Raw genomic sequence first — 8,649 nt, forward strand, 5'->3', positions numbered from 1 at the left:
AAAGAAAATGTGGTACATATACACTATGGAATATTATGCATCCATGAAACAGAATAAAATAATGTCCTTTGCAGCAACAGAGATGCAGCTGGAGGCTATTATCCTAAACCAATTAATGCAGGAACAGAAAACCAAATACCACATGTTCTCACATATAATCACTGGGTTCACATGGACATAAAGATGACAACAGTCAACACGGGACTACTAAAGCAGGGAGGGAAGGTGGGGAACAGTGGTTGAAACACCAGCTATTTGGTATTAAGCTCACTACCTGAGTGACCACATCAATCCTTCCCCAAACCTCAGCATCATACAACATACTCATGTAACAAACCTGCACATGTACTCCCTGAATGTAAAATAAAAGTTGAAATTATTAAGAAAAAACATAAAAATTAACGTTCTGCATCCTTTGATGGAGAGAAAATATGACTGAGATTAAAATGTTTCTCTGTTGCTGTTAAGTGGCATGTTCTATAGTTGGTTTATAGTGTTGTTCAACTTATGCATAGAAACATTACTGCCTTTTTCTCTCCTTATTGTTATTCATATTCAACTTGGGCATGCAGCAAAGTCAACAATAGATTGTTATATTTATTACTATATGTAATTTTATGTCTTCTAAGGAATCTGAAAGAAGAAAGAATAACAAATTTGTATTTATAGATTTTGTTATATTAATCCTCTTATTTTTCATCTTTGGTTTTCTTTGTGTTCATGGATTTGAGTTACCATCTGGCATCATTCCCTTACCCCAAAACAACTTTGATCTTAATGGCAACTATATTATACCCATATTATATTTCCATATGTTACATGGCAAATGATACCGTTTGGCTGTATCCCCACCCAAATGTCACCTTGAATTTAAACAATCCCCATATGTCAGAGGTGGGGCCAGGTGGATATAATTAACTCATGGGAGGTGGTTCCCCCATAGTGTTCTCATGGTAGTGAATGGGTCTCACAAGATATGCTGGTTTTATAAACGGGAGTTCCCCTGCACAAGCTCTTGTTTGCCTGCCACCATGTAAGCCATGCCTTTCCCCTCCTTTGCCTTCTACCATGATTGTGATGCCTCCCCAGTCATGTGGAATGGTGAGTCCATTAAAACTCTTTTTTTTTTTCAGACTTTTTTTCTTATGGTTTATTATTATTATAAACCAATATGTTGAGACAAGATTATTTTAATAAGGTAAAAATTATCTCCACCTGATATAGGCACTGGATATAGAAATTATTAAAAAAGAGGGAACATTATTCCAAAACAAATGCCAGATAAAAATCACTTAAAAATGAAAACATAGTAACACAAACATTTAATTTTAAGTTATTATTTTTGAAACAAACTTTTTTTTTTTTTGAGATGGAGTTTCGCTCTTGTTACCAGGACAGGAGTGCAATGACACGATCTCAGCTCACCGCAGCCTCTTCCTTCTCGGTTCAAGCAATTCTCCTTCCTCAGCCTACTGAGTAGCTGGGACTACAGGTGCGCACCGCCATGCCCAGCTAATTTTTGTATTTTTAGTAGAGACGGGGTTTCACCTTGTTGACCAGGATGGTCTCGATCTCTTGACCTCGTGATCCACCCACCTTGGCCTCCCAAAGTGCTGGGGTTATAGGTGTGAGCCATCACTCCCGGCCTGAAACAAACTTTAAAAACACAAAGCTTTAATTACCCCATCTGATAGTTTTGATCTTTGCTTTGTGGCAAATATTCTATATGTAGACAACTTTTTTCATTTTTCACTGATGTTGGTTGAGTGTGCCCCTACCATCTTCAAGTTAGCCATAAGGGTACATGTTGCTTTATAGCAGCTCTTTTTCTTTTTTGATATTTATTTATTTATAAATTTTTGTGGCTGCCTCTTTGGTATTTTATTTTAGTTATATCTCAAGTTCTGGGGTACATGTAGAGAGCATGCAGGATTGTTACATAGGTATACATATGCCATGGTGGTTTGCTGCATCCATTCCCCCGTCATCTACATTAAGTATTTCTCCTAATAAATTACCCAGTCTTGGGTATGTCTTTATTAGCAGCATGAGAACTGACTCATACAGACAACAATATATTGTATTCATATTATTTTCTATGACTACTTTTATAAAAGGAGAAAAAAAGACAAATATATATTTATATTGTCTGAAATGATGGAATTGTCTTTTCCAGTGCTCTTTGTTTTTCATGAGGATGATTTACCATGTGTGGGTCATTTGCTTTTAGGCTGAAGAACTTTCTTTTATTGCATTTGAGGTTTTGGGGTACATGTGAAGAACATGCAAGATTGTTGCATAGGTACACACATGGCAGTGTGATTTGCTGCCTTCCTCCCCTTCACCTATATCTGGCATTCTGAAGAATTTTTTTTTAGTATTTCTTGTAAGGCAGGTCTCAAAGCAATAACATCTCTATTTTATTTATTTATTTATTTTTTTGAAAGTCTTTTATCTTTACTTTTGAAAGATAGCTTTGCTGGATGTAGAATTGTGGGGTTTTTTTTTTCCCCTCGAGGTCTTTGAATATGTTATTCCACCACTTTCTAGTGCTGAGCCCTTTTTTTCTCTTTTTGCTTTTGGAGTTTCTTCTTGTATTTAACTTTTAGCATTTTGTGATTTATTTCTGTATATCTGTACATATATTCTAATGCTTTTTCTCTCTCACTTTCTTCTGGTGCTCTTATTCTTCATATTTGGTACACTTAATGGTTTCCCACATTTCCCTGAGGCTCCATGCATCTCTGTTCACTCTATCATCTCTCTGTTCTTTAGAATACATAGTCTAATCTCTATCAATCTGTATTTATGTTTACTAATTATTTCTCTTGTTTGTTCAAATCTACCATCCTATTGAATACTCAATTCTACCTAGTTCTCAAACAGCTGCTATTTAATCAATAACTGTCACATATAACTGTTACATATAACAGTTATTGATTAAATAGCAGCAGTTTGAAATCTATACATCTTGAATAGATATACATGAAGGAATATTAGTTAACATTCTGTTTCTAGACTTGATGCTACTTAATTATTGCTGAAAAAGTGACTTGATTGCCTCTGCTTTGAACAGCTCTTCGTTTGTAACTTGGCAAACGTAGCTATTACCTGTTTTCAAAGGATTAAAGGAAATCTAAATAACATATGTGAGAGTGTTTTAATAATGTCAATATTGGTATAATATTAATAATTCAAATGTAATAAATTCTTTTTCATTCTTTAGAAATTTATTATTTACTTAATCCCTATATAACTTTTTTAAAATTAGATGAGCAAAGTTATATAAAAACAGCTCTGATGGCATTTAAAAAAATATTTCTCATGACATTTAAAAAAATATATAAATACAGTAAATATAACTCTGAGACATGGAAGGAACGTAGATATAATTCTAAAAAACAAGCACAGGGAGTTGTAGAACCGAGAAGATTTCAAAATTGGAAAAATAAACATTCATTTTCTTTTCACAAGGCAAAATTTAGAGTTTGTGACTTGAAAATTTATTTCAATACAATACCAGAGCTTTCCAAGGACTAAAAGTTTTCAGTAATGAAACACAACTATTAAATATTGTCTTGTTGCTGGTATTAAAACAGGGGCAGACCAGTCTTTCATCAGGATTGCTATATAGAGTATTCCCCAAACCTAAATATTTCCTGAAATCTAAAAATTTCTGTCAATCAGCATATTAGTGTTAATAACAACTTGAGGAGAAACTTTGTACTAAATGCATTCTATGGTTTGAATTTGTCCATACCAAAATTTAGATGTTGTCAATGTAATCGTATTAAGAGGTAGCACCTTTACGTCATCATGTTTAAGCCATGATGGCTCCTCCCTGGTGAGTAAGATTCAGGTCCTTATAAAAGAAGCTTGAAGCACTATTCAGCTAACTTGCTTTTCTTCTCTTCTGCCATTTGAGGACAGTGTTTCTTCCTTCTAGAGGAACAGCAAGAAGGTCCACTTCTGATGACACCACATACTGTCACATTGATCATGAACTTCTCAGCCTCCAGGATTGTAAGAAAACAAATTGCTGTTCTTTATACTTTACCCAGGCTCAGATATTTTGTTAAAGCAGCAGAAATAGACTAAAACAATGGGTGATTTTCAAACTGGGTTTAGGAAAAAAAAAAAAAAATTTTAATAAAGTTGACTCAAATGCCCAAGCTGAGGATGAAAATGGAGACTGATTTCTTTGAATACTGGGTTTTTATTTTCCTCAAGGTAAAATTTTAATTTATATTTATTTGTAAATATTGGGAAGTAATGTAAGGCTCTCTGGGGAAAAAAATGCCATTTTAAGAAAATATTTGTAAAACAAGGCTTCCAGCATAAATTTATAAGCTACAAAACTAGGCAAACTCTCTTTACCTTTTCAGATTTATGATGTTTTAAATTTGAAAACAGGTAAATGAGGAGAACAGTTTTTCAACCTTAGTTCTTCTATGCTTTCTGAATTGTTTCTCAATTTTTTCAGTTTTCCCTGATTTATTTTCAACTTTCATCAGCATCTAATTCTTTGGACTGTTTTTGTAGAGCCTCTCTGGAAGAAATGGCTTTTCTCTAAAGAGGATGTCTGGGTATTGTTGTTGTAAAAAGACACATTCTGAGCTCTTCATTACACAAAGAGAAGAGATTTTAACCCAGGTTCACCTTTTCAAGCAAAAAGACACAAATGCCAGATGCAACGCACATTTATTCTGTCATTCTTCTCAGTTCTTTCTAGGCTGACAGCTGTAAGGCGTGAAATAAGGGATGCTTTCGGCCAGCCAGAAATATAAAGGCCATAAAGAAACAGCACACACTGCACTCATTTCCCATAAAACAGGACCAACTTTATTACTTTTGATTTGTAATAGAAATGACAATTGCATATATTTCTTTCAGGCATGCATAGAATCAAACACAAAATTTACAACTCCCTAAACAATTCAGGACTCTATCAATTAGGTCAAAAATTGAATAATTTCCTTGAGTTTAATAACTTGAAGAACACTTCTGATGACTTCTCTCTCTTCCCTACCCTCTCATTTTCTCTTTCACAGACACATACAAACATAAATTTTCAAAAAATGATCAGTTATTACCACAGTTTAGAGTCTTTTTTGCTATTATTATTTACACCTGCAATGTAATTTCACATCTAAAATTATTTCCTGTGAGGTTGAATTCAAATAATTAAAGAGATTTCTTGACTCTAAAAGATCTTCAGAATATTTGGTCATATTTCTTGTTAAAAATACAATGCTACAGGATTACATCTTTTTCTTTCTTAATCTTATCAATAGAAAGATCCTGGAATGGTCCTTTTCGTTAGATAAGTGGAAGTATATGTATACATGCATATTTACATACAACTTTTTAGAGTCCATAAAATATATCCAAGAACCTTAAATCAATGAGTCCTTTTTTAAGGAAGATATTTAAAAATGGTATAATTGTGTATTGAGCTCTTCCTCAATACTTTGTACCATTTTATAAACATCTCATAGAAGTGCCATATATTTTGGAAATGAGAACTTTGAGACTCCATAGGATAATTAATACAGTCACATAGTGGGTATATGACTCAGTTGGGACTCAACCAAAATCTTCTCCTGTCACACTTTCCTATTTTACTACTTCAAAGTTAATCAGGAAATAATGAAAATTAATCCATTAATTGTGCTGCTTCTTCAGGAATCAGTGAAATGTCAGGATAAGCATCCAGTTCTATGAATTACTAGTTAAATAAACTTGGTTGAGTCAAATTCTCTGTGCTTCACCCTCCTCATCTGTGAAATGGGGATAAACACATTATTTTGTCATGTGGCTATTTGTGAAGAGCAAATGATCTAATCTATGTAAAGTGTTTAGAAATAGAATGTTCTTATAACATAGCATGTTTCCTAGTCTGGAACATGGAAGTCTCCTGGTATATTTTAATTATTATTATTATTTCTCTGACTCTAATACCTTGGTCCTTTTTTTCTCTTACTCTGTAATAATGTACCTGGTATCTTCTTTTCTCCCAGAAATTACTGGGGTTTTTTCCTTCTCTTTTTTAGATAACCTTGTTCTAGTGTTTCTGTAAAAAGATGATGCAAATATGTTAGAAAATAAGGTTAAAGTGAACTGGGGGAAGTGAGTATATTAGCCTATTTTCCTGTCACTGAAGACTTAATTCTCCTGCTAGACAAAGCATAGCTGATGTAGCAGCTCCCAGGATGTCGGTATGCATACCTGGTGCATCCACGGTCAATTAAGATAGCACTCCTGACTCATTTAGACAGGATTTAACTCTCGATTCTCTGGTGGCATTATGATAAAACAGTTTCATAAACAGATTATCTTTTATCATTTCTGCCACGTATTTAGAACCTGTATTTATTGCCTAGATCTCACTACTGAGTAATACACCATGTATTTCCCTCTTCAGTAGATGTCTCCTGAATCTTCAAGAGGCAATTTGAACTCAGTGTGACTTAAGTTAGTTTTCCTTTCCTCCAAAGTACTTCTGTCCATTGTGCAAACTTCATCTCCATTAGCAGATTTGCCATATGTCTAGGCTACTGGCAGAAAACTTAGAGACATCTTCTACTCTTCTGTATTTTTCAAATTAATAAAAAAAAGTTGAATGTTGCAACAGCCTTCCAATTAATCTCTTTAACTCTGGTATCTCTCTCAATCTTAAATTCCATGTTGCTATAAGCATGATATTCTTTGGTGAACAAAGAATGCTGCACCTTCTAAATAAACGTTTCTTCCAATAATCATATTTTAGAAATAGACTTCAATGTAAATTGTTTTCCTGTTTGAAAAATACAAAACTTATTCACATGGCATATAAAACTCATCATGACCTAATTTCTTTTTCTCTTCCCACCTCCTTCTCACCAAAACACGTCTCCTATCCAAATATGTATAACTGTTAAAGTTTCTAAGACACAGCACACACTATCAGACTCAGAGGCGCAGGTTTTTTTTTTTTTTTTCTAAAGTGTGTGGCTTCCATCTCTCTTACTTAATTCCTTGTAATCATTTAAGGACTTGATTAATGCTACCTCACCTGTGAAGCCTCTCAACAGCTTATGCAGAGGTAGGAACCAATAGAACTTCCTGAATACATTGTGCATGACTTTATAGTAATTTGCATACCTCAGTTACCTAATTTCTAGTTAGGAACTATACCATTATAATACTAACTACAAAGGGTTGTTGGAAGGATTAAAAGAGACACGATGGCTAGTTTTATATGTCCACTTGCCTCAGCCATGGTCCCCAGTTTCTTGGTCAAACATTAGACTCGATGTTGTTGTGAAGGTTTTTTAAAGATGTAAATAACAAATCAGTAGATTTTGAGTAAAGCGAATGACCCTCGACAATGCTGGTGAACCTCATTCAATCTGTTGAAGACCTTAAGATAAAACGATAGAGTCCTCAAAGAGTAATAAACTCTACCTCCAGACTCCCTCGAGTGTCATGACCATATCAAGTCCTGCCAGAATTCCCCACCTGCTAGCAGCCCTGCAAATTTCAAACTTGGGAGCTGCCATTTTTTTTCTCTCTCCCTTTCTCCCTCCTTTCTATCTCTCCCTTTCTTCCTCTTTCCCTCTCTTTCTATCATATATATACACATATAGTTATTTATATGAAAAGACTATTGATTTTGTTTCTTTGGGGAACCCTGACTGGTAAAGGAGATGCACATATTTAGTGTTTAATCTAAAATAGGCCCTGTCTCACAGCAAGTACTTTAGTCAAGACATAGTTAGATATTACTTAAACACATTCTGATATGAACACCCAACACACAAATTAATCAAACTGTTGCCGTTTGTTGATTTGATCAGAAGGAAGCGTGGACAAGATTATTCTCTGCTTATCTGACTTCCCACCTCTCCATTCCTCTGCATAAAATCCATCTTTTGTTCATATCTTTGTGACTCTTGGAACATATTCTTTAATCCTGTGGGCTCAAACTCAAGTCTATATTTTCTGTCTACCTGGAATAAAGTAAGTGCATGATTAAACAGTATTGACAGTGTCTTTGTACAAAACAGGCATAGGAATTTGTCCTTGGATTTAGGCTTGACTTTGTGATGCACTTGAAGTACTGGAACAAAGTGACCACTTTCATACTCAGTTAATTTTTTCAGAGTACAGTGTCTGTCAAGGTGAGATTCGTAATGATTTTCGTCAACTGAAGATACATTAAGATTAGACTGGGGTCAAGATATGGGTGAGTTCTAACTTATTTCCTAGATTTTATGACAGTTTTAAAATGTCACATTAAAAAAAAAAGAGAACTGGCCCCATTGGAGACTCATCTAATTATAATGTCTGGCTATTAGGTATTGATATGTGAATTTTCAAAATGTGTGATTCTAACATACAGCTCTGGATAAAAATATTGGTTACATTATTCCACGTACCTTGTTTGTCTCAGCCACTGGCAGGAGAGAGTTAAAAGAGTTGACCCGTGATCCATGCGAGTCCTCTGGTTCCCTGGAGTAGATAAAGAAAAAGACGGGTGAGCTGATCTACTCTTCTTGTCAACTGGACAACTTGATAAAGTGACAATATTGGCTTCATGGAAGAGGCTTCATCTAGTGAGTGCACTTAGATGAGTTTTCCCTTACCAAGGTTTTACTAAATGTGAAA

This window comes from Callithrix jacchus, chromosome 14 (assembly GCF_049354715.1).
Source record: "Callithrix jacchus isolate 240 chromosome 14, calJac240_pri, whole genome shotgun sequence".
Classification (NCBI taxonomy): Eukaryota; Metazoa; Chordata; class Mammalia; order Primates; family Cebidae; genus Callithrix; species Callithrix jacchus.